The sequence below is a fragment of the Siphateles boraxobius genome, unplaced genomic scaffold (assembly GCF_051911475.1).
Source record: "Siphateles boraxobius isolate OS27281-9 unplaced genomic scaffold, OSU_SipBor_1 6, whole genome shotgun sequence".
NCBI classification, from domain to species: Eukaryota; Metazoa; Chordata; class Actinopteri; order Cypriniformes; family Leuciscidae; genus Siphateles; species Siphateles boraxobius.
Window position 1 is genome coordinate 248,770 of NW_027509186.1, and position 23,164 is coordinate 271,933.

At 42.9% G+C, this 23,164-nt stretch overlaps 4 non-coding genes across 4 annotated transcripts; all 4 read left to right on the forward strand.

The window, feature by feature from the left end:
* Positions 1–5,685: 5,685 nt before the first annotated feature.
* On the forward strand, positions 5,686–5,758 carry trnav-cac (transfer RNA valine (anticodon CAC)). The gene has a single exon. It is a non-coding gene; the product is annotated as a tRNA-Val (tRNA).
* Positions 5,759–7,288: 1,530 nt separating this feature from the next.
* On the forward strand, positions 7,289–7,361 carry trnav-aac (transfer RNA valine (anticodon AAC)). The gene has a single exon. It is a non-coding gene; the product is annotated as a tRNA-Val (tRNA).
* Positions 7,362–10,215: 2,854 nt separating this feature from the next.
* trnav-aac (transfer RNA valine (anticodon AAC)) lies at positions 10,216–10,288 on the forward strand. The gene has a single exon. It is a non-coding gene; the product is annotated as a tRNA-Val (tRNA).
* A 1,583-nt stretch (positions 10,289–11,871) lies between these two features.
* On the forward strand, positions 11,872–11,944 carry trnav-aac (transfer RNA valine (anticodon AAC)). Its single transcript has one exon. It is a non-coding gene; the product is annotated as a tRNA-Val (tRNA).
* The last annotated feature ends 11,220 nt before the right edge of the window (positions 11,945–23,164 follow it).

The following is a 23,164-nucleotide window of genomic DNA, read 5'->3' on the forward strand; positions in this document are numbered from 1 at the left end:
TCTATTCGACTCTGACAGCCTGGTGGAAAACAAATCTAATCACAAAATCATCATTAGAATTAAATAAGCTAACCCCACTCTGGCACAACCCAGAATTTCTGATACAGAATAAACCTCTTTATTTCCCCACATGGGCACAAAAAGGAATCACACAGCTTCACCACTTATTTGAGAACCACTATTTTATGTCATTTAACACACTCATACAGAAATATGGGGTTGGGAGGGAACAATTTCTTAAATATCAACAACTTAGACTCCTAATTAAAAATAAAACCACACTTACAAACAATACATTACAACCTTCTCAGCTCATAGAAGAACTTTTGAAAATTAATAACTTAAAAAAATTAACCTCCCAACTATATACTATGATTTCGAACCAAAACACAACAATAACACTCCCAACAACCAAATGGGAAACCGACCTGGCCATCTCTCCCAACCCTGAGTACTGGGAACAAATTTGTAGGAACACTTTTCTTATGACCAATAATACAAACCTGCAACTTATACAATATAAAGTCATTCACAGAACTCATATTACCCAAAGTAAAATGTTCAAAATGGGCCTACACAACACTCATAAATGTTCACAATGTACTTTAGGTAGTACAGATGACTATTTGCACGCCATGTGGCATTGCAAACCAGTCTATTCTTTTTGGATTACAGTTACTGAGACGCTCACCACCATTATGAGCCACAGAATCCCATTATCCCCAATACTTTGTCTCATAGGCGACCTTTCCGAAATCCATATCTCACAAAAATATAGGAATCCGTTGCTCATCTCTTTAGCTGTCGCCAAGAAAGTAGTTCTCCAAAACTGGAAATCAAAGAAATCCTGCCACATCAATCTCTGGATAAATTTAATATCAGAATATATTTCAATTGAGAAACACAATGCGTACAGAATAAAGCAAATATCAGCCTATGAAGATATATGGTCCCCTTTTCTTACATTCTTGACATCTTGACATCTCTCAATATCGCACAAACATAACTATAAGCCGTGTATATAACCAGACACATACCTCACCCCTTCTGTTACTGCAGCTATCACTTCATACATACATATATGCATCTACACTCATGCATAACATGTTTTCAAACCCCCTTTCCCTCAAACACCTTAACCATGATCAACTAATATAGCCTACATGTCAGATCAATAGAAGGGGGGAGAGGCGGAGAGGGGAGGGAGAGGGGAGGAGAAGGGGAGGGAGAGGGGAGGAGAAGGGGAGGGAGAGGAGGAAGAGGGAGGGAGGGAGGGGAGAGGGGGAGGGAGGGAGGGGAGAGGGGGAGGGAGGGAGGGGAGAGGGGGAGGGAAGGAAGAGGGGGAAGAAGGGAGGAGGAGAAAAAAGGGAAGGAATAATAAGAATAAGAATAAGAATAATTTGCTCAAGATGTGTTCTCTGTTGTTGTTTGTCTGTCACTTGTCCTATGTTACGTGTTACACCTTGAATATGGTGCTATAACCCCCCCTTCACTTATGTACCCAGGCTCACACTGCACGGGGTGAATAGTTATGCTATTCACAGTTACTGTGATAGTAATAGCAATAGTAATAGTTACTGTATACACATTTATTGTCTGTATTGTAATATATTGTGTATATATGCTCTTTTTCTGTTTTATTAAAAATAAAGTTGTCCTCCAAAGAGGGGGGGTGGTGGCGGGCGAAAAAAAAAATAAAAAAATAAAAATAAAATAAAAATAATTGGCATCCAGAGGCTTGTTTTCCATGCATATCAGCTGCAATGTTGCCTTTGATGACAAAGTCATTTTCTTTCTTATGGGCCTGGCATTTAATTATGGCCAATTTTGTAGGAAACATCATAGCTGTAATCAATTTAGTAATTTGGTCTCCATGTTGAATTGGGGTTCCATCACTCTTTTTAAATCCTCTTTGCTTCCATATCGCACCAAATAAGTGACATACGCCGTGGGCATATGCAGAATCAGTATAAATGTTGGCTGCTTTGTTTTTAGCCAATATGCAAGCTTCAGTTAGTGCTTTTAGTTTAGCCAATTGTGCTGAGCAAGGTTGCTCACAATGTTGACTTATCACAGGGGTAAAATATGCAGAATCAGTATAAATGTTGGCTGCTTTGTTTTTAGCCAATATGCAAGCTTCAGTAAGTGCTTTTAGTTTAGCCAATTGTGCTGAGCAAGGTTGCTCACAATGTTGACTTATCACAGGGGTAAAATTGTCTCCATCTTTTTGTACAACAGCAAAGCCAGCATGGTTACCTAAGTGGTCTCTAAAACATGAGCCATCCACAAAATAATCTACGTCTGGATCAACAATTGGTGTTGATTCCAAATCTGGTCTCAGACGAGTAAAAGCTAGAGAGACAGAAACACACTCACTAGGTGTTCCTTCCCCCTCCAGCGGGACAAAATTAGCTGGATTTGTTGTGGTAAATCGCCATCTCTGAGATAAGTTCGTCCATTCTAGACTTCAGTTCGCTTTTCTCTACTGTCTCAACTATCAATTTTGGAATCCCTACCATTTTGGTTGTGCAGATGATTTTGAGATATGTCATATATTTTGTTTGAAAAGTGAAAGGGTTATCAGTGGCTTACCAAAGCTTTCCTTCTACCTTTAACATCATTGGGCCTAGATCTTGTGCTTGACTCCCCTCATTTATAAATAATGTAACATGTGGTACTGAATCATCTACTCTAAACCAAGTATTAGTGAATTCACAGTGTTCAATTTGTAACGCTGCTCCCTCTGGTCCTACAATTATGTAATTTGAAGTCAGACACACAGTCTGTCCTTTAGTTCCTCCTAACCACTCTTTTTCCATTTTTGGATCTCTAAGGGGATCATATCTCATTGTACAATGGAATTCGGTTTCTGGGGAAACTGGTTTCTGAAGTTGCTCTTTTATATACTGTATCTTCCCCATTTTTCAAGTGTGTCCCCTACTACCCAATCTATATTCCCTATCCAAAATATTTTTGTCTATTGTTCTTGTTGCTCAGCTCCACCCATTACTAACATCTGTTTTATACCTGTATTTTTTATATATATATCCCTTCAGGAGAGCACCATATCTGTAAGTTCAATTTGCATATAGCATCCCTACCCAACAAGTTGACTGGCGTTTGGTCAGACACTAGTATTGGAATCTTTATTTCAGAGTCTTTGACTTTTATGCTGACAGGGGCTGTCATTGGAATTAGCTGTGTCAGTCCCGAAAATCCCACTGTGTTGACGTATTTTCCAGACCTGGGTAGGTGAGAGGCATAATTTTGGCTCAACCATGTGAATGTTGCCCCTGTGTCAAGCATAATGGGTATTATCTTGTCCTCTATTTTAACCCGCAGCATAGGTTCTTGGTCAGCATTGGCAGCTGACTCCTCCCCGTAGGATTCTCTGGGCACCCCTAGTAACCTTGGTCTGGGCCACGCCATGGGTTGACTGGCCCTGATACTTGGTGTTGCTGATTCAAGGATCTCTGCTGCCAAGGTTGTTGCATCTGGCCTTGCATCTCATCTTGTGGCCATGGGTTCACTGGGCAATTTCTCTTGGTGTGTCCAGGTTTATCCATGTTCCTCTGTTGGTTGCTGTATGTCCTTCCTCTTCCTCTTCCTCTTCCCCTTCCTGGTGCTGACATTGCTCTGTTTCTGTTGTCTTGTTGTTCAGGAAGATAGATCACGATAGGTGCATTCGGTTGTTATGGGTTTTCCCATGTTGACTGGCACATTCTGACCCATGTTGACTGGAGCTTGCTGTATGACTTGTGGCGCTTGACTTGGTATGTTCACAGCAGCCATCACTGCAGACTGATCTTCAACTTCCTTTACTGCAGCCTGTACTTTCTTCTTCTTGTTAATCAGTTCATCCAGTTGTAGCTGAGTCAATTTTCTTTGAAAATCTCTTTCTTGATTCTTCAGCTTTAGTTTATTCTTCCTGTACTGTTCCACTGCGTGAGCCACATGGTCACTGAACTCCTTTGATGTCTTTGAGGCCAACCCGACCACATCCTCCAGCTTGGCTTTTACAGAGGGAGGCATGGCGTCAATTATGGAGGATCTGAACAGTGCTGTTATTACTGGATCCCGTTCAGGGTATCTCTCCAGCTCTTGCTTCCACTTTCTTGACTGTCTTTGAACATAGGTGACTGGATTTTCCTCATCTCCTATTGGTTCCCCTTTCAGCATCTTCGGATACATCTGAGTTTGATAATGTTCTCGAAGAGCCCGCCATAGTGCAGCTCTATGCCTGTCCAATGGTGTGGCATCCATCCTGGTCGAATTGACTGCAGCTCCAAGTCCAGAGGCTTTAAGGATTCCATTAGTCTTTGCACCTCCAACGCTCTTTGCCAGCAGGGCCTTGACATCTCCAATGGCTAGTATCTTTCCCATTGTCTCTTCTTCCAGCAGTCTGAGCCATTTGCCAGCCCCTTCATGTAGGTCAGGGAGGCGGGCTATCAGTCCCTCCAGATCTTGTCCTGCCCATGGCACGTACTGTCCTTGATGTCCTTTGATCAGGATGGGGCATTGTAAGGGATCTTCTTCCAGTTGTTCCTCTTCATCTTTATATGGACTCAGTTTGCGTGCTGGTATCTCTCTCAAATTGTCTCCTCTCCTCCAGTGTGGTTCGCTTGGGGGTGCTTCTTCTAAAAGGAGGGTTCCAGACACGTGCTTGTATTCCCTGTGTGGGCTGGCTGAATTAGATCTTCGTCTTTGATGTTCCCGAAGTCTCTGTTGGTCCCTTTCTATGGAGTCTCTTAGGAGTCTTCGCATGGCTTCAACTTCTTGGTCGATCTGTTCTTTAGTTATCCGTATATCTCATTCTATTTCTTCCCGGTCAAGTCTGGCTCGTTGTCTGTCAACCTCCACCTTCTTCCCCGTCTTTCCTCTGAGTTCCTGCAAAGCTTGACTTGCATGGAAATACGGGTTAGACAATGCAGGGCTTCCATGAGCGTCAATCAGGTGTTTGAGGTCTAAGGCACTTCCCTGACTCCCCTCACGGCTCACAGCATCCCATCTTGATAAAATTAGAGGGTCACTCATGTCTGCTCCTCTACAGTCCTGATTCACCTTTATTTCTTCTTCCTTCTCATTTTCAAAATTCACTTTGCCTTTTATAGCCACTGTTCCAGTCACTAGTGGGAGCTGTTTACCAGTCAAGTCATAGGATGGTGCATATGGGGTTGGGGTCTCTATTATGCTTTCTTTTTTCCCTACTCTCTTTCTAAGTTCTTTTATCAATTGTGCTCCCTTTTCTTTAAATAAATGTAATACCTCTTGTTCTTTTCCCCGTTTCTCATCTCTTTTGTTGCTCTTATTATGGGCTTTGTGATTTTTTATCAGATTTTTTATCATCGTACCAAGGAGCTGTAGGCAGACTGCCATGCCGAATGACCTCTGTTCTGTTGTTTGTGGAATTTACAACCTGTCACACTGCTTGCAGAGCAGATTATGGGAACAGAGCCATCTTCTAAAAAGCACATGCGCCTCATCAATAGGTTTCTGTAGTGTAGTGGTCATCACGTTTGCCTAACACGTGAAAGGTCCTCGGTTCGAAACCGAGCAGATACAGTGGTTGGATTCCGACAGAAAATGTAAACTGTTTGCCACTCTAGGTGGGTGCAGCGATCATTTCCTTTATATGCTTTTTTATAAGCGTGCACCTAAAGATTTATGTCTGCCACCTGAAGACGTGTTTCCGTGGTGTAGTGGTTATCACATTCGCCTCACACGCGAAAGGTCCCCAGTTCGAAACTGGGTGGAAACTGTGGGTGGTTTTTGCAAAAATTTCATATGCGATTTTCTGTTGAGCAGGTCAGTACACTTGCAGGGATGCAGGCACATTTTCTGTCAAAATAAAACAAATGACCGTTGAGGTTTCCTGTACAGTAATAAAAAATGTTTGGTCTGCCAACAAAATTAGCAGCTTTTTGCCATGTTTAAAACACTGGGCAGTCTATAGTTTCAGTCGCTTTTGAACAAGCGTATCCTAGAAGAGGTGGGACTGACGTCCAAATCAAGTTTCCGTAGTGTAGTGGTTATCACGTTCGCTTTACACGCGACAGGTCCTCAGTTCAAAACTGGGTGGAAACAAGTGGAGGCATGTTAAATATAAATGATGCAATTCGCTACAAAACCCTTACGCCCTTTAGGCCACCAGGTTAGGGAAGGGGTCCGCGGACAACTTAAAAGGTAGTCCGTGGTAGGAGGTTAGTGGACCCCTGCGCGACGCCCCCTAGGTGATTTTTCGGGAACCGGCCGACGGCGCCGGGCCGCCGGGGGGGGCCCCGCGGGAGCCCGACGAAATCTGGCCCCCTCGCTCGCGATACGGCCGTCGGCCACAGGGGGTGACTCGCCGACCGCCCTCAGTCGATTCGACGCGCGCCGAAAAGGTTGCGGGCGGGCGTCCACGGAGCGCATGCGCATCGCCCTGAACGCCCTTTCGCGAAATTCCCTGACCGCACCTACCGACCACGGAGCGCCCGTCCGTCCCACCTGTGACCTGCGAACAGCCCCCTGGCCACGCCCACTGACACGAACAGCCTATTCGTCCCACTGACCGCCTGTGTGACCACGAACGGCCTTTTCACCCACGGCCAACCCGGGTGACGGCCCCTGGCCCCGCCCACTGACACGAACAGCCTATTCGTCCCCCTAACCGCCTGTGTGACCACGAACAGCCTATTCATCCCACCGACCACCTATGTGACCACGAACGGCCTATTCATCCCACCGACCGCCCAGTGACAACGGACAGCCTATTCGTCCCACCGACAGCCTATGTATCCACGAACGGCCCGTCCGTCCACGGCCAATCTAAGTGACGGCCCGTGGCCCCGCCCAGTGACCACGGACAGCCTATTCGTCCCACTGACGGCCTGTTTGACCACGAACGGCCCGTCTGTCCACGGCCAATCTAAGTGACGGCCCGTGGCCCCGCCCCGTGACCACGGACAGCCTATTCATCCCCCTAACCGCCTGTGTGACCACGAACAGCCTATTCATCCCACTGTGCACCTATGTGACCACGAACGGCCTATTCATCCCACTGACCGCCTGTGTGGCCACCAATGGCCTATGTGTCCCATCAGAAGAACTATGCATTATTAGACTTAAAATGGCATGTCCATGGACAGCTTACAGGGACTCTGTCAAATAAGTTACAAGTGGGCAAAGTAAGGGCCCACCTGTAACTTTTTTGACGGGGTCCAAATAGGCTGTCCGTGGTCAATGCATTAATAGGTCATATTTCATAATTACAATGGTTTTATCTAAAAAGCACATTCTCCATCAGTAGGTTTCTGTAGTGTAGTGTTCATCACGTTCGCCTAACACGCGAAAGGTCCTCGGTTCGAAACCGAGCAGAAACAGTGGTTGGATTCTGACAGAAAATTTAAACTGTTTGCCACTCTAGGTGGGTGCAGCGATCATTTCCTTTATATGCTTTTTAATAAGCGTGCACCTAAAGATTTATATCTGCAACTTGAAGACGTGTTTCCGTAGTGTAGTGGTTACCACGTTCGCCTCACACGCGAAAGGTCCCAAGTTCAAAACTGGGCGGAAACTGTGGGTGGTTTTTGCAAAAATTTCATACGCGATTTTCTGTTGAGCAGGTCAGTACACTTGCAGGGATGCAGGCACATTTTCTGTCAAAAATAAAACAAATGACCGTTGAGGTTTCCTGTACAGTAATAAAAAATGTTTGGTCTACCAACAAAATTAGCAGCTTTTTGCCATGTTTAAAACACTGGGCAGTCTATAGTTTCAGTCGCTTTTGAACAAGCGTACCCTAGAAGAGGTGGGACTGGCGTCCAAATCAAGTTTCCGTAGTGTAGTGGTTATCACGTTCGCTTTACACGCGACAGGTCCTCAGTTCAAAACTGGGTGGAAACAAGTGGAGGCATGTTAAATATAAATGATGCAATTCGCTACAAAACCCTTACGCCCTTTAGGCCACCGGGTTAGGGAAGGGGTCCGCGGACAGCTTAAAAGGTAGTCCGTGGTTGGAGGTTAGTGGACCTCCAACTAAGGTCGGTTCCCGGCGCCGTCGGCCATTGTAATTAAAACCATAAAAACCATTGTAATTAAAACCATAATTACAATCGTTTTATTAGGTAAAAACTAATGTACACTAGACAGGGGCCACAATACAACACACTGATGTACATCAAAGCTATCAATTATGCATAATTAGCCTAAAAATGGACTGTCCACGAACAGCCTATTTGGACCCTGTCAAATAAGTTACAGGTGGGCAAATTAAGGGCCCACTGTAGCCTAAAAATGGACTGTCCACAGACAGCCTATTTGGACCCTGTCAAATAAGTTACAGGTGGGCAAAGTAAGGGCCCATCTGTAACTTATTTGACGGGGTCCAAATAGGCTGTCCGTGGTCAATGCATTAATAGGTCATATCTCATAATTACAATGGTTTTATGTGGTCAAACCTACTGTAAACCACACTGGGGACACACTACAGCACACTGATGTACATTAAAGCTATTAATTATGCATAATTAGCCTAAATATGGACTGTCCATGAACAGCCTATTTGGACCCTGTCGAATAAGCTACAGGTGGGATGCTGTTTTTAACTTAGACATTTTCAGCGGGTGAATCCCCGTAATGATTAGGCGATTTCATCACATGTGGTGAAGTCCCACCTGCAACTTATTTGACGGGGTCCAAATAGGCTGTCCGTGGTCATTGCATTAACAGGTCATATTTCATAATTACAGTGGTTTTATGAGGTGAAACCTACTATACACCACACAGGGGACACAATACAACACACTGATGTACATTAAAGCTAATAATTATGCATAATTAGCCTAAAAAATGGACTGTCCACGGACAGCATTTAGGGCACCCGTCAAATAGGTTACAGATGGGATGCTGTTTTTGACTGTAACGCACTTAACGGGGTACTACGGACCCCAGTCTTTGCGGACCGTCTGAGGGGACCCTGAGGGGCCACAGATTTCAAATCGGAGCCATTCGGGGCTATTGGGACCGTTGCGTGGGGATGTCACCAAGCGCCTATGAAAATGAATGGGATAAGTTGCACGTGTCAGTGGCTCCCGCGCGGCCCCCGGGGGTCCGAGGGGCCCCAAACTCTACACTAAGTTGCGTCACGTGGCCCTCTGCGACAGACAGAGCGGGCTAGGTCGAGACATGCCAAGTTTATTTTTAGCTATTTTTTATGCACCTCTCTGTCTCCCATTGATCTCTATGGGAGCATGTGTCTGCAAGGGTTAATTCAGCAGTTAGGATTAGACGGCCTACTAGGCTCAGGAAGCATCTAGAGCCACGATACTCTGGGGCCCGTTTCGGGGGCCCGTGGTGGTCGTCCTTGACCAATCTCGAGGTCCTGCGACCTTTTGACCCATTAGGGCGACTGTTTATTTGACGTCCCACGTGCAACTTATTCAATGGGGCTGTTGGTGGCCAATTAGCGCGAAAAAAGGTCAGAGGGACGCGGAACTCTAGAACCCGTCCCCGGGGCCCGTGACGAGACCCGCTTGTCGGTTTCGGGCCGATCGGGCGTTTCCTTCAAAGCGTTTGGCTGAAACACATACTTGGAACCGATCTAGAACCACCAAACCCGTGATCTAGAACCGGGGGCCCCCGGACCACCGCCGTGCCGAATTTGGGTCCGCTGCGACCTTTCGACCCCTTTTAGCCCCTGTTTTTTTGACGTCCCACGTGCAACTTATTCCATGGGGCTGTTGGTGGCCAATTAGCGTGAAAAAAGTTCAGAGGGACGCGGAACTCTAGAACCCGTCCCAGGGGCCCGTGACGAGACGCATACGTCAGTTTCGGGCCGATCGGGCGTTTCCTTCTAACCGTTTTGCTGAAACACATACTTAGAACCGATCTAGAACCACCAAACCCGTGATCTAGAACCGGGGGCCCCCGGACTACCGCCGTGCCGAATTTGGGGCCGCTGCGACCTTTCGACCCCTTTTGGCCCCTGTTTATTTGACGTCCCACGTGCAACTTATTCCATGGGGCTGTTGGTGGCCAATTAGCGCGGAAAAATGTCAGAGGGACGCGGAACTCTAGAACCCGTCCCAGGGGCCCGTGACGGGACGCATACGTCAGTTTCGGGCCGATCGGGCGTTTCCTTCGAACCGTTTTGCTGAAACACATATTTGGAACCGATCTAGAACCACCAAATGGGGAGGAGCCATCTTCTGAAAAGCACATGTGCCTCATCAATAGGTTTCTGTAGTGTAGTGGTCATCACGTTCGCCTAACACGAGAAAGGTCCTCGGTTCGAAACCGAGCAGAAACAGTGGTTGGATTCTGACAGAAAATGAAAAACTGTTTGCCACGCTAGGTGGGTGCAGCGATCATTTCCTTTATATGCTTTTTAATAAGCGTGCACCTAAAGATTTATGTCTGCAACCTGAAGACGTGTTTCAGTAGTGTAGTGGTTATCACGTTCGCCTCACACGCGAAAGGTCCCCAATTCGAAACTGGGCGGAAACTGTGGGTGTTTTTTGCAAAAATTTCGTATGCGATTTTCTGTTGAGCAGGTCAGTACACTTGCAGGGATGTTTGTGGTTTAATCTCTTAGAAAAGGACAAAAATAAAACAAATGACCATTGAGGTTTCCTGTACAGTAATATAAGATGTTCAGTCTGCCAACAAAATTAGCAGCTTTTTGCCATGTTAAAAACACTGGGCAGTCTATAGTTTCAGTCGCTTTTGAACAAGCGTACCCTAGAAGCGGTGGGACTGACGTCCAAATCAAGTTTCCATAATGTAGTGGTTATGACGTTTGCTTTACACGCGAAAGGTCCTCAGTTCAAAACTGGGCGGAAAACAAGTGGAGGCATTTTAAATTTACTGCTCCAATTCGCTACAAAACCCATGCTTTTGAGACAGGTGAAGGCCATCGTACCAAGGAGCTGTAGGCAGACTGCCATGCCGAATGACATCTGTTCTGTTGTTTGTGGAATTCACAGACTGTCACACTGCTTGCAGAGCAGATTATGGGAAGGAGCCATCTTCTAAAAAGCACATGCCATGATATCACGTTCGCTTTACACGCGACAGGTCCTCAGTTCAAAACTGGGTGGAAACAAGTGGAGGCATGTTAAATATAAATGCTGCAATTCGCTACAAAACCCTTACTTTTGAGACAGGTGGAGGCCATCGTACCAAGGAGCTGTAGGGAGATTGCCATGCCGAATAACCTCTGTTCTGTTGTTTGTGGAATTTATAAACTGTCACACTGCTTGCAGAGCAGATTATGGGAAGGAGGCATTTTCTAAAAAGCACATAAACCATCAATAGGTTTCTGTAGTGTAGTGGTCATCACGTTCGCCTAACACGCGAAAGGTCCTTGGTTCGAAACAGTGGTTGGATTCTGACAGAAAATTTAAACCGTTTGCCACGCTAAGTGGGTGCACCGCTCATTTCCTTTATATGCTTTTTAATAAGCGTGCACCTAAAGATTTATGTCTGCAACCTGAAGACGTGTTTGTAGTGTAGTGGTTATCACGTTCGCCTCACACGCGAAAAGTCGCTTCGCTAGAAGAGGTGGGAATGAGATCCAAACCAAGTTTCCGTAGTGTAGTGGTTATCACGTTCGCTTTACATGCAAAAGGTCCTCAGTTCAAAATTGGGTGGAAACAAGTGGAGGCATGTTAAATATAAATGCTGCAATTCGCTACAAAACCCTTACTTTTAAGACAGGTGAAGGCCATCGTACCAAGGAGCTGTAGGCAGACTGCCATGCCCAATGACACTAGGTGTGTGCCGAATGACCTCTGTTCTGTTGTTTGTGAAATTTACAGACTGTCACACTGCTTGCAGGGCAGATTATGGGAAGGAGCCATCTTCTAAAAAGCACAACCGTCTCAACAATAGGTTTCTGTAGTGTAGTGGTCATCACATTCGCCTAACACGCGAAAGGTCCTTGGTTCGAAACCGAGCAGAAACAGTATAACAGAATAATATAATTACCTGCATCTAAAAGAAACTCCTCAGATGTTTTTTCCTTCACTGTCACAGCACTCGGAGTAGAAAAACATTGAAAAATGAAAGTCTGGGGGGTGGCCTCTGGTTCAGCAGCAAGAGCGGTCTCAGCAGAAGAGGAATCCTCTAAGCATTTCTGAAATTCAGCAAAATTAGTGTAATATGCGAGCGAGAATTATAAAGTACTTGTTTTTTAATAAAAAGTCTGTTATCAAAGAACTTTAAAGGCTTACCTGAGATGGAAATGAGAACTGAGTGCCAGATGAAGACGCTTCTTGCATCCCTAGGTCTGTCTTCCTGCTTTTGTGTTTGTCAAAGTCAAGAGGCACAGGTCGACAGCCTGGCTCCACATATTGTAGGCCAAACCTCTCTATTGTGTCCCAGCTGGAGATGTGGAAGGCTGGATATTTGGGTTGCCCAGTCACTCTTATAGATGCCCTGTTTAACTCCAACATCAAAACAGGGTCAAACACTCCAGGTAAGACAAGCCCAGGCTGTTTCAGGTCCACCAGCCGCTGATAATTCCAGCGTGCGACACCAGTCATACCCTGCGGCTGGAACAGCTCAGGAGAGACGCGATTACCCGTTACCCACTGAGCCTGGTGGAAATGAAACCCCTCTTGCTGTGAAGTGCCTCTGACAGGGATCCAGATGGCCATAGCAGCTCCTTCACCCTTGACATGATTCAGTTGTAGCGTTCCACCATGTCTGTAGAGGATTCCTTCCTCCACCTCAGGGTCACTCAGGCAGCCTCTAAGGATGTGGATACGCTGAATCCACCACAATTTTAGCATTGAGGGTTTAAAAAGGAAGATGTTGTTGGGATCCTTTGCAAGATGGAAATGGTGAAGTACTTCTTCCACTCTTTGGACCAGCTCTCTAGGATGTGGCACTTTTGTCCTGCAGTGCGCTCTGATGTGCTGCTTTGTGGGATTAGCAGGCTCAGTTCCACAGAACTTGTATGCGTTCCTCAGTTTCTCCAGGTCACTCTGATCTACTACAGAGAAGGCAGAAGAGAGGAACTGGCAGAACGAGCTATACAGAGGATGGTGCTCCGAAACACATTCCCTGGTGAATCGCCGCATACAGTTAAACAAGTCTAGTTTAACCACCATGTCCTCATTGTACTTCTGGCAAGCGGCATTTACATTCTTGAGGTTTCCTGATGTAACCTCTGCCACAGTAGCTTCAGTGGTCCTCCAAGCTTCCCACTGCTGGTGCTCATACTGTCCTGGGTCCATCACTCTGAAAGCAGCACAGCAGTCCCTAAGTACATAAAAGGGAAATACATTTTAATGTATTCATTACCTTTGCTTACACATCTTGATGTGATGTGTGATGAGATGTGATTATTCTTACCTGTCCACCCACTGGTACTTGGCCTTGGGTATGGAAAGCTCCACACCGAGGCAGCCATCTGCGGCGCCATCTTGGTTATAGAACAAGATTTATCTGACGCTTTTATCCAAAGCGACTTACAATTGCTATATTTCGCACGCCTCTGGAGCAACTAGGGGTTAAGTGTCTTGCTCAGGGACACATTGGTGTCTCGCAGTGGATTCGAACCCCGGTCTCTCACACCAAAGGCATGTGTATTATCCACTGCGACATCACCACCCCTATATGCCAGCAGCACTGTAGCGATTGGCCATCCCACAGTACATTGACGTCAAGGATTGCTCACTCTCAGACTGCAGCATCACCCAGGACAGGATCATCCAGTTCTCGTTCATCACAGCGTAGGATGACATTGTGCCAGATGAGAGGGTCACTTTTTTAGCATCTTTGCGTGTGTGATCTGATCTGAAAACCTGTCCAAAAGTTCCTTGAAGGAGCTGAGTGAGAGCTGCCTCTTGCCTGTGATATTCCTGAAGCAGGCACTCCACCAGATAATGTGCAGACACAGACACCCCATGCCACCCATCAGTATCTTCGTAACCCCCAAACGAAGCAGGTGTGTCATCCTTCCTCAATGCTCCTGTGATGGTTTCCTGGCCATACAGCCCTGCTTCAGCATCCCTGACGTTCTGCACAATGAGAAGGTATGCCAGGTGGGCTCTTTCAAACTTAAGGCGAAGCACCTCAGACAGCTGGTTGGCCATGTCATTAGGGGATTTTCCAGAGCGCCTCAGTTCATCCATCACAGTTTTACAGATTGCCTTCTTATGGGTGAGGAAGGTTGGCAAGATGTTTCTGAATCGCTGTGGTAGCATGTCCACCCAATGAGGTTTATCAGCGAACCAGTATTTTTTACATGCCTTACAGCACAGACATGAAGCAAGGATGTAATATTGCCCACTAGTGCCAAGGATCACTCGGGGTCTTCCCACACCTGAGGACACAACATGAGGATTTGGACAGCTGTAGAGACAGGGCAGGATGTAGTTGTTTCTAAGCCTTTCATTTATACTGTGCTCAGGTTTCCAAATGAAAAAGGGATGGAGCTGGAAGTACTTTGGTGACGGAAGGCCCATGTTTGTCTCTATAAGCTCAGGCTGAGGTGGATAGCGCCACAAGGAGACCATATTCATTAGGTGTCTTACTGGGTGTGATCCTGGCCAGAGCCCCATGGACTCCATCTCTGTTTTCATCCAAATTCTTTGATGAAGAGAGCAGTTCCAGTGGCTAATATCTTGCAAGTAGCTAGTAACAGGTGCTTCCGTCTGTGCAGACGTCATTGATGCAGGAGCTGTAGGTGCTGATTGTGCTGCAGGAGGTGGTACAGAGCCATCAGTCTGTGAAGAACGTCTACACACAGGAGCTGGTGGATTGGGAGAACTAGAGACTGCATGTGATAGTGGTGAAAGCTGTGTCAGAACTGCACGGAACACAAAGCAAAGGAAATAAATGCATATATATATATATGCGTGTATAACACATTTAATGCTCGTGTGTTTAACTGTCTTTACTTTTTTTGTTCAAGTAGCTGGGAACAGGGGTTTCAGTCAGTGCAGACGGCATTGGTGCAGGTGGAGGTGCTGATTGTGCTGCTTGAGGTGGTATAAAGCCTTCACCCTGTGTAGAAGGCCTACACACAGGAGCTGATGTTGATGGAGGTTGCGGCAGAGCTGCAAGGAAAAGCACAGGGAGGAAATTAAAAACATATTAAAACACTGAATGTACATGATATGTATTTGATTGTCTTGACTACATTAAATGACTAATCGTTATTTATTATTTTATTCTATGTATTTTGTTATTTATTCTAGTAATGCACATTCTGATAATGTTCAAATGTCTGTAAGTAAACAGTCCACTTTTTCACAACAAATAAAAACAGTTTAAATAGCATGCATACAATTCATGAAGTGCACTCACCCTCACCACTGGTATATTCAAACCTTGACAGTAGTTAGAACAAAAGAACATGTTTTTTAGAACAGGCAAGAACACTGCCAAAACAACAAATAAGATAATTAAAAATCAGAAATGGAGGATAAGTCTGTATGTAACCGAATAAGCCTCCAAAACTGATGTGTAAAGTAACCTGTTGTAGATAAGACTGTGGATCCTGTGGCTGCAGATGATCCTAAAAATTAGGCATTATAATTTGAATGGTTTCTCTCCAGTATGTACAATTTTATACCAATTTTATAAGAATTTGACATGGGTATATATAACACACATGACACAATACTTGATTTACTTACTCAGCTGTGTGAGATATTTTGTTGGAGAAATACTCAGCATCATCCTCTCCAGTTCTTCATCCTCCTCCATTACTATAAAATATGACAAATGCATCAGTAGCTAGGCAGGCTTTAAGAATCAATATAAGCAAACTTGCATGAATTTTATTAACTCACCAGGCTGATCAGAGTCAGTAATGGAAGGAACAGGTGGTCTTGCAGCGGAAGCTGATGGTGAGGGCATCGGAGGAGTGTTTTTGGTCATCTGTTTTTGCTGCTGTTTTAAAAGATACTGCTGCAAATTGTACATTTTGCTGCCTGGCACACACTTCTGCCTCATTATAAAGAAAGCATATCCGTCTGCCCTGGTATCCCAAATCTTCCTCCAAGTGTCTTGTGCTCTGGATCCAAATCCAACAGTATTGTCATCCTCTGTCAAAACTGGCACTGCGTCTGGCCTTTGAGACAGATACTGTTTAAAATCTTCAATTTCCTTGAAGCTTCTTGAATACTCAAGAAAGGAAATGAGGCTATCCTTGCATGGACCCTCTGGGTTGAACTGCCCAGCCTGTTCTTCTTCCTCAACCTTATCGGACAGGTACAAAGCATAGCTGACATCATTCTCTAATAACCACTTGAAAGACTTGCCCTTGTACTTGCCGAACTGAAGAATGCATTCTCCCAACACCTCTTGCTTGTCAGAGACATCCCCTCCTCTATGTAACACAACAGAACGGGCGTTCAACTTGACCAGATCTTCTCTTTGAGGTGTTGACTTGTCCTGCAGTGAAGGGTTGTCTTTAATTCTTTTTGCCTCTTCTGATGCGTCCCGGCGTAAATGGCCCGACGGGCCTTTCCTGAAAGACACTTTGACTTTCCCTGGGAAGAACACTGTTTTCTTCATGATGCTGTTCTGAAATCAGAATGTATTCATTAGTGTCTCAGCATAAGCATTTAAATACTTACAGTAACAAAATGAAATAAGACAGTTAATACTAAAGCATCAGTGATATATATAAAAGAGTTATTTTACAATGCTATAATATTCCATAATATTACTGTTTCTTAACTGAATAAATGCAGCCTTAGAGCACGTACTGTTTATTAAATTTGCATTATTTAATATTCATTATTTAAATTGCTTTAAAAATGTTTATATGTATATATAAAAAGTTAACAAGTTAACTAATTAAAAATGTTAAATTATACCATTAAATTGTACACATATATATATTTGTTTGTAATTTAAATGTAATATATGTGTGTGTCTGATATTAATTACATTATAGCTACTACATTATAGTAGCATTATTAATTACATTATAGCTACTTTTAGCTACTATGCCAGCCGCAGCTGGAACCAGCTTCCAGAAGAGATCAGATGTGCTCCTACAGTAGTCACATTCAAATCCAGACTCAAAACACATCTGTTTAACTGTGCATTTACTGAATGAGCACTGTGCCACTGTTCGTCCGACTGTTTGCACTGTATTTTATTTTATGTTTTAATTATTCTGATTTCTGTATTTTATCTTTTATTCTAAACTGTTTTAATTATTCTGATTTCTTTTGATTATTTTAATTTCTTCTATGTGAAGCACTTTGAATTACCATTGTGTATGAAATGTGCTATATAAATAAACTTGCCTTGCCTTGCCTATAGGAGGACCAAACCCGCAGAAATTAAATGAATAAATAAACATGTAAACAAATAAAAAGATAAATTTGATAATAGGAAAATTAATAAAGGAATAAACGACTTGATAAAATAAATATGATTTATTCTTTATCAAACTAATTTTTGTATTATTTCCCTTAATTTATTTTCTGCTTTTATTTATTTGCTAATTAATATTTATATTTGGTAAGCAAAACCAACCAATCTAATTATCATGCACATCAAAAAAATGTAAGAATAGATATAAAACTAAAGAAAGAAAAATAAAAATAAATAAAGATTAAAATAAATAAATCTGAAAATAAATACATATTGGAATAAATAAACATACAAATAAATGAATGCATAAATAAATATAAGAATAAATGGAACAAACAAATAAATAAAATAATAAATAAATACAATTAAAAATAATACAAATACATTAAAATATAAAAGCAAAAAAATATAAATTAGGGGAAAAATATACAAAAATACATTTGATTAAAATGAATCATATTTATTTTATCAAGTCGTTTATTCCTTTATTTATTTTCCTATTATCACATTTATTTATCTATCTATTTATTCATTTATTTATTCATTCATTCATTTTTAATTGCAGGTTTGGTCCTCCATACTACTGCACATTACATCTTACTGCACAGTTAACATATATTTTAAGCATAGTGAGAGATTATGATGAAACATTCACCTTTACAAACAAAGATACTCTTATAAAATAAAGGCTGTATTCACAACGAGGAGTTTACTGTTTCTTATCGTCACAATCCATTCAACACGATAACAATACGATTACATGACAATATACATGCAATTTAAATTATAAAATATTTGAATAATAATGTATATGCAGTCACCTGAGGGAAAATCTGTCTGCAGGTAGTTTAGACAGCAACAAAACAAAACAAGTTTACTGACAAGTCGGTAAACAAATATCTCTCCGTTCGTAAAACGGGTCTCCCCTCCTCCACTGCGAATGACTGACAGATGACACTATGCTTTTTAAACTACCCGCCACGGAAAAGCGAAACCGCACCAGGAAGTCTACGTGTGGCCAAAGGTATATTGCATCCGTAGTGTTAAGCACTACCATAGAGAATGAATGGGAAAAGTTAAGGGAAGTTAAGCTTAACCATTTTCGACTCCCGCCGCGAAAGGTCCTCAGTTCAAAACTGGCCGGAAACAAGTGGAGGCATTTTAAATATAAATGCTGCAATTTGCTACAAACCCTTACTTTTGAGACAGTTGAAGGCCATCACACGCGAAAGTTCGAAACTGGGCGGAAACTGTGGGTGGTTTTTGTAAAAATTTCATATGCGATTTTCTGTTGATCAGGTCAGTACACTTGCAGGGATGTTTGTGGTTCAATCTCTTTAGAAAAGGACAAAAATAAAACAAATGACCATTGAGGTTTCCTGTACAGTAATAAAAAATGTTTGTCTGCCAACAAAATTAGCAGCTTTTGCCATGTTAAAAACACTGGGCAGTCTATAATTTAATTTGCTTTTGAACAAGCGTACCCTAGAAGAGGTGGGACTGACATACAAATCAAGTTTCCGTAGTGTAGTGGTTATCATGTTCGCTTTACACGCGAAAGGTTCTCAGTTCTAAATCCGGCGGAAACAAGTGGAGGCATTTTAAATATAAATGCTGCAATTCGCTACTAAACCCTTACTTTTGAGACTGATGAAGGCCATCGTACCAAGGAGCTGTAGGTAGACTGCCATGCCGAATGACCTCTATACTGTTGTTTGTGGAATTTAAAGACTGTCACACTGCTTGCAGGGCAGATTATGGGAAGGAGCCATCTTCTAAAAATACTATACTATACTACTATACTATACCTCGACTATACTAACGAGGAGTTGTAGAGACCGGTAGATGTACCCGATCAGAGCGACTTCCAGGAACGGCGTCATGTGTCAAATATGAAGTGTCTGTATAAAACGTGTTACATTATTAAATTAGAGACCTTGTTTTTTAATATGGAGCCTGGTAGGTCAAGTCAATAAGTTCATGCAATTTTTTTTAAGTGCCAGGTCCAAACAAAGAGAGTTTCAGTTCATCTGCACCTGCCAGCTGCTAATGTATTGCAAAATTTCTTTGCTGACCGCACAACAGGGCTTCCAGCCTACATCCAACGGTCTTGCATTGGTGGTATAGTGGTGAGCATAGCTGCCTTCCAAGCAGTTGACCTGGGTTCGATTACCTGCCAACGCATTGCATTTTGCTCAAGCTGTCGTTAAAACAGTTGTCCGGGGACCCTGGCCAGCTCCTCCTGTAACTCGTTTGCTGCAGCAAAACTTTTGTACTGGTCTTTTGGCAGCAGTAAAGGACTGGATCTCCCCGTCGGGGAATCGAACCCCGGCCTTACGCTTGACAGGCGGAGATACTTTCCAATATACTAACAAGGAGTTGCAGAGACAGGTTGTCACCCCCGATCAGCGCGACTACAGCTCGCTACAAACAGCCTTCCCATTTCCAGGAACAGCGTCATATTAGCTCAACGCTTCACAGAAGCCAGTGAATCCAAAAAATAATCTAATACCTGTAGGGTCTGGACCAATCAGACACACACTAATTATTCATATTCACTATATTTAATGAATATAAAGGTCTATGAAACTCTCCCCCAAAACTAACCTCACAAATGAAGTTACTTTGTCAGCCGGGTGTCCGGTTACAGAACACTTTAAGACTGATAACAGACTTTACGACCTCAAAGGAATGTGGCCACATGCGCCACATGCTTAAGAGAGAGAGTCCATCTTTAATTAAATAAACTTTGCGGTGTTACTCTGATCTATGAAGGAACATGCCTCACAGAAACTGTGATGATTTACTGTCTCGTGTACTATTAGGTATAACAACATGGTATGTTTGATTGGGGTGTGTGTGGTTGAACAACCACCCAACGGTCAATATAACCTCACCTGTATCATGCTTCCTAGCAAATTAATCCTCATTTAATGACACACACTTTGATGTACATCACCTTCTCTTAGAATGCAATGTGAATTTGTTATGTCTATTTGAGCTTGAATGAACAGTCTAAGCATGCTGGGGACAAAGACCATAAATCAACTAAGAGCCGCTTCCCCTCTCGGACATGTCACCTTACTCATAGGTCAGTTCAAACCTTAGGGGTTGGTTCTTTTCTCAGGGTATATCAGAGGCAGGCAACAGTGACCGCCCTCTCTTAGTTTTTTCATCCAGCCGCAACACTGTTCTGGTGAGACTGGGGAGCCCCCTCCCCCTCCACGGGGGCCCCAGGGCCCAGCAGGCCTCGATTCCAACCAGATCCGGCCTCATGGAAAAGAGAGAAGACTCTCTCACAAAGAACCAAGGACAATCTCAGGAGTTTTGGAACAAAGACTCCAACCAACAAAGACTCCAACCAACAACGACTCCAATCACCCATCCTTCCGACTTCCTCACTTCTCCTGGGTGCTCGGCGTGGCCTCAACAGAGTCCCAGGCCTTCACCAAACCAGTCATGCGTTCCTGGAGAAAGAGAACGCTCAACCAACTTCCACTTGACACTGCCGGAACCATCAACGACTCCAATTTTCAACAACTTCAAGAATTGTTCCCATTACAAATGCAAGTATTCAATTCAATGAAATGTGAAAATGAAATTCTGATGGTTCTTCTCATAGACCCTCTTCCGGTTTCCAATTTCATCCTATCACTAACCTATTTATGTATTCATGTGTGTATGTTGTTTAGTTTATTTATATTCATATAAATATCTATATTTAGTTAATAAAACTTGTACATAATATGTATTTGGTTCTGTTTTGTTTGCAATACAAGTCCCTTTTCGATCACGGTTTTTGCTACTGGCTCAAAGTACTGTACAGGCGAAGAAATAATTATTCTTCGGTGGCCATGGAAAGATACCCTTTATTAGAATAAATTAATAATCAAAATAGTTCGTTGGAAGAACTGATTAATTGATTGTAATATTAATTCAGCCACATCAAGTTAATCCAATTAACTGACCCAAATATTTATAATTAATAATAACAAGATATTATTGATTATTAATATTTCCAAAACCTGAGTTCCTTACATAGCTCACCATTACCTGCAGTGTGTTTCGAGCTGTGGCCTTCCGGCTCGTCTTAGGACAGACTGTGGGACAGAAAATGGAGACATGGCTGCCATCCACTGTTCTTTAAGAGAGGACCACACCGATGACTTTGCAGGTTCTCTCAGCCACATGTATGGCACTTCAACTGCCAATCAAAGGATTGAAAGTTGGTGGTCCTTTTTCAGGAAACAGAGGTACGTTTAACAATACTGTTACTCACATATTTTTCAATACTGTTTCATATTTCTGTAATCTTTTCGTAATATTATGCTGGGTTGGAACCATACAATGCTGACTTTGAAAATGTAGGCTTATTTATATGAGCGTCATACATGGATCAGGCTGTGTACTGCCGATTGTGCAATAGTTATGATAAGTAAAAGGATTAGTGTGCATGGTTGACTGTTTCAAATTGTAATAAGTGTTGACAGTCCATTCTGCACTGGTGAATGCAGTGCAGAATGTTGTTTTCCAAGACTGTCACATAATTTAAGTATTTGTATTAGAAACATTTATACAGAACTAAAATCACTGTACTCCATTATTAGGACACAGTTCTGGATGGATTTATTCAGTGACCTGAGAGAGAGACACTACTTCAATGGCACCCATGAACACAAGTGCCTTGTACGGTATGTGTTCCTGGGCATCTTTCAGAAAGAGCTTGATGAACACCGAGAGCTTTGGAATAACCATACCATCAGACCCGTCCGGCAGTCTCTCTGTCCATCTGGGAAACCTGATACCATTTACAACCTGCCTCACAGGTTTGTATGTAACACCTGTATTGTCATTTTCAATAAATGTTTGGTTGGTTTCCCTTTGAGATTTAAACACTATTCAAAATGAGTTCACTGTTGTGCTTTCTGTGCGGCCTTAGGTTTGGTGGAAGGGATTGTGGATTCCCAGTGGATCCCCAAGTGTTACAGGAGTTCAAAGACCTTCTGCCACCCACAAACAGTTTGTGTGGAGATGCTAACCTCCAAGCATATTTTGCCAACTTGGAGAGACAGAGCCAGCTCGCTCCACCCATCAACTGGCCAGCTGCTGTTGACAACTACATTAGACTTAAGGATATGGCTGGTCTTTGAGAGAGAGAACTAACAGACGTGTAGGCAATTTATTTTCTTTCAGACAGCATTGCCTCCAGTGTGGTGTACTGATATGGACACCTTAAATTAAAGGTTAAATTAAAAGCAAAGATATTAATCGATTGCAATGACTTCCCTTACTTTTTCCACCATCACAATGTATGCTTTTGGTGTTAACAGTGTTGATAAATACGGTATGCTGAAGCTAATGGTGACTTTCATGCTAGATCGGTAACATTTCATGACCAATTTATGCAACAACAAATAAACTTCATTCTGATGGCTCTTGCAAAATGTTTCAGAATAGACAAACTTACATTTTCTTATAAAAATTATTTTATTTATTTTAACTGTTAAAATACTGACAAACAGTAAAGTGCGAACAGTAACAGCAATGTAAATCTGTCACGGAAAGTTTCCAAATAGAGAAACTTGCACCTTTTCTTATACAAAAAATCATTGGACTTCTGTAAACCATGTAACCATACAAATAGTAAAGTGCGAACAGTAACAGCAATGTAAATCTGCCATGAAAAGTTTCCAAATAGAGAAACTTGCACCTTTTCTTATAAAAAAAAAATGGATTTCTGTAAACAATGTAACAGTGCAAAGTGCAATGCAAACAGTAACAACAATAATGCAAATTTGCCACTGATAATTAATTTCTGATTGACACCTCAATGGAGCCC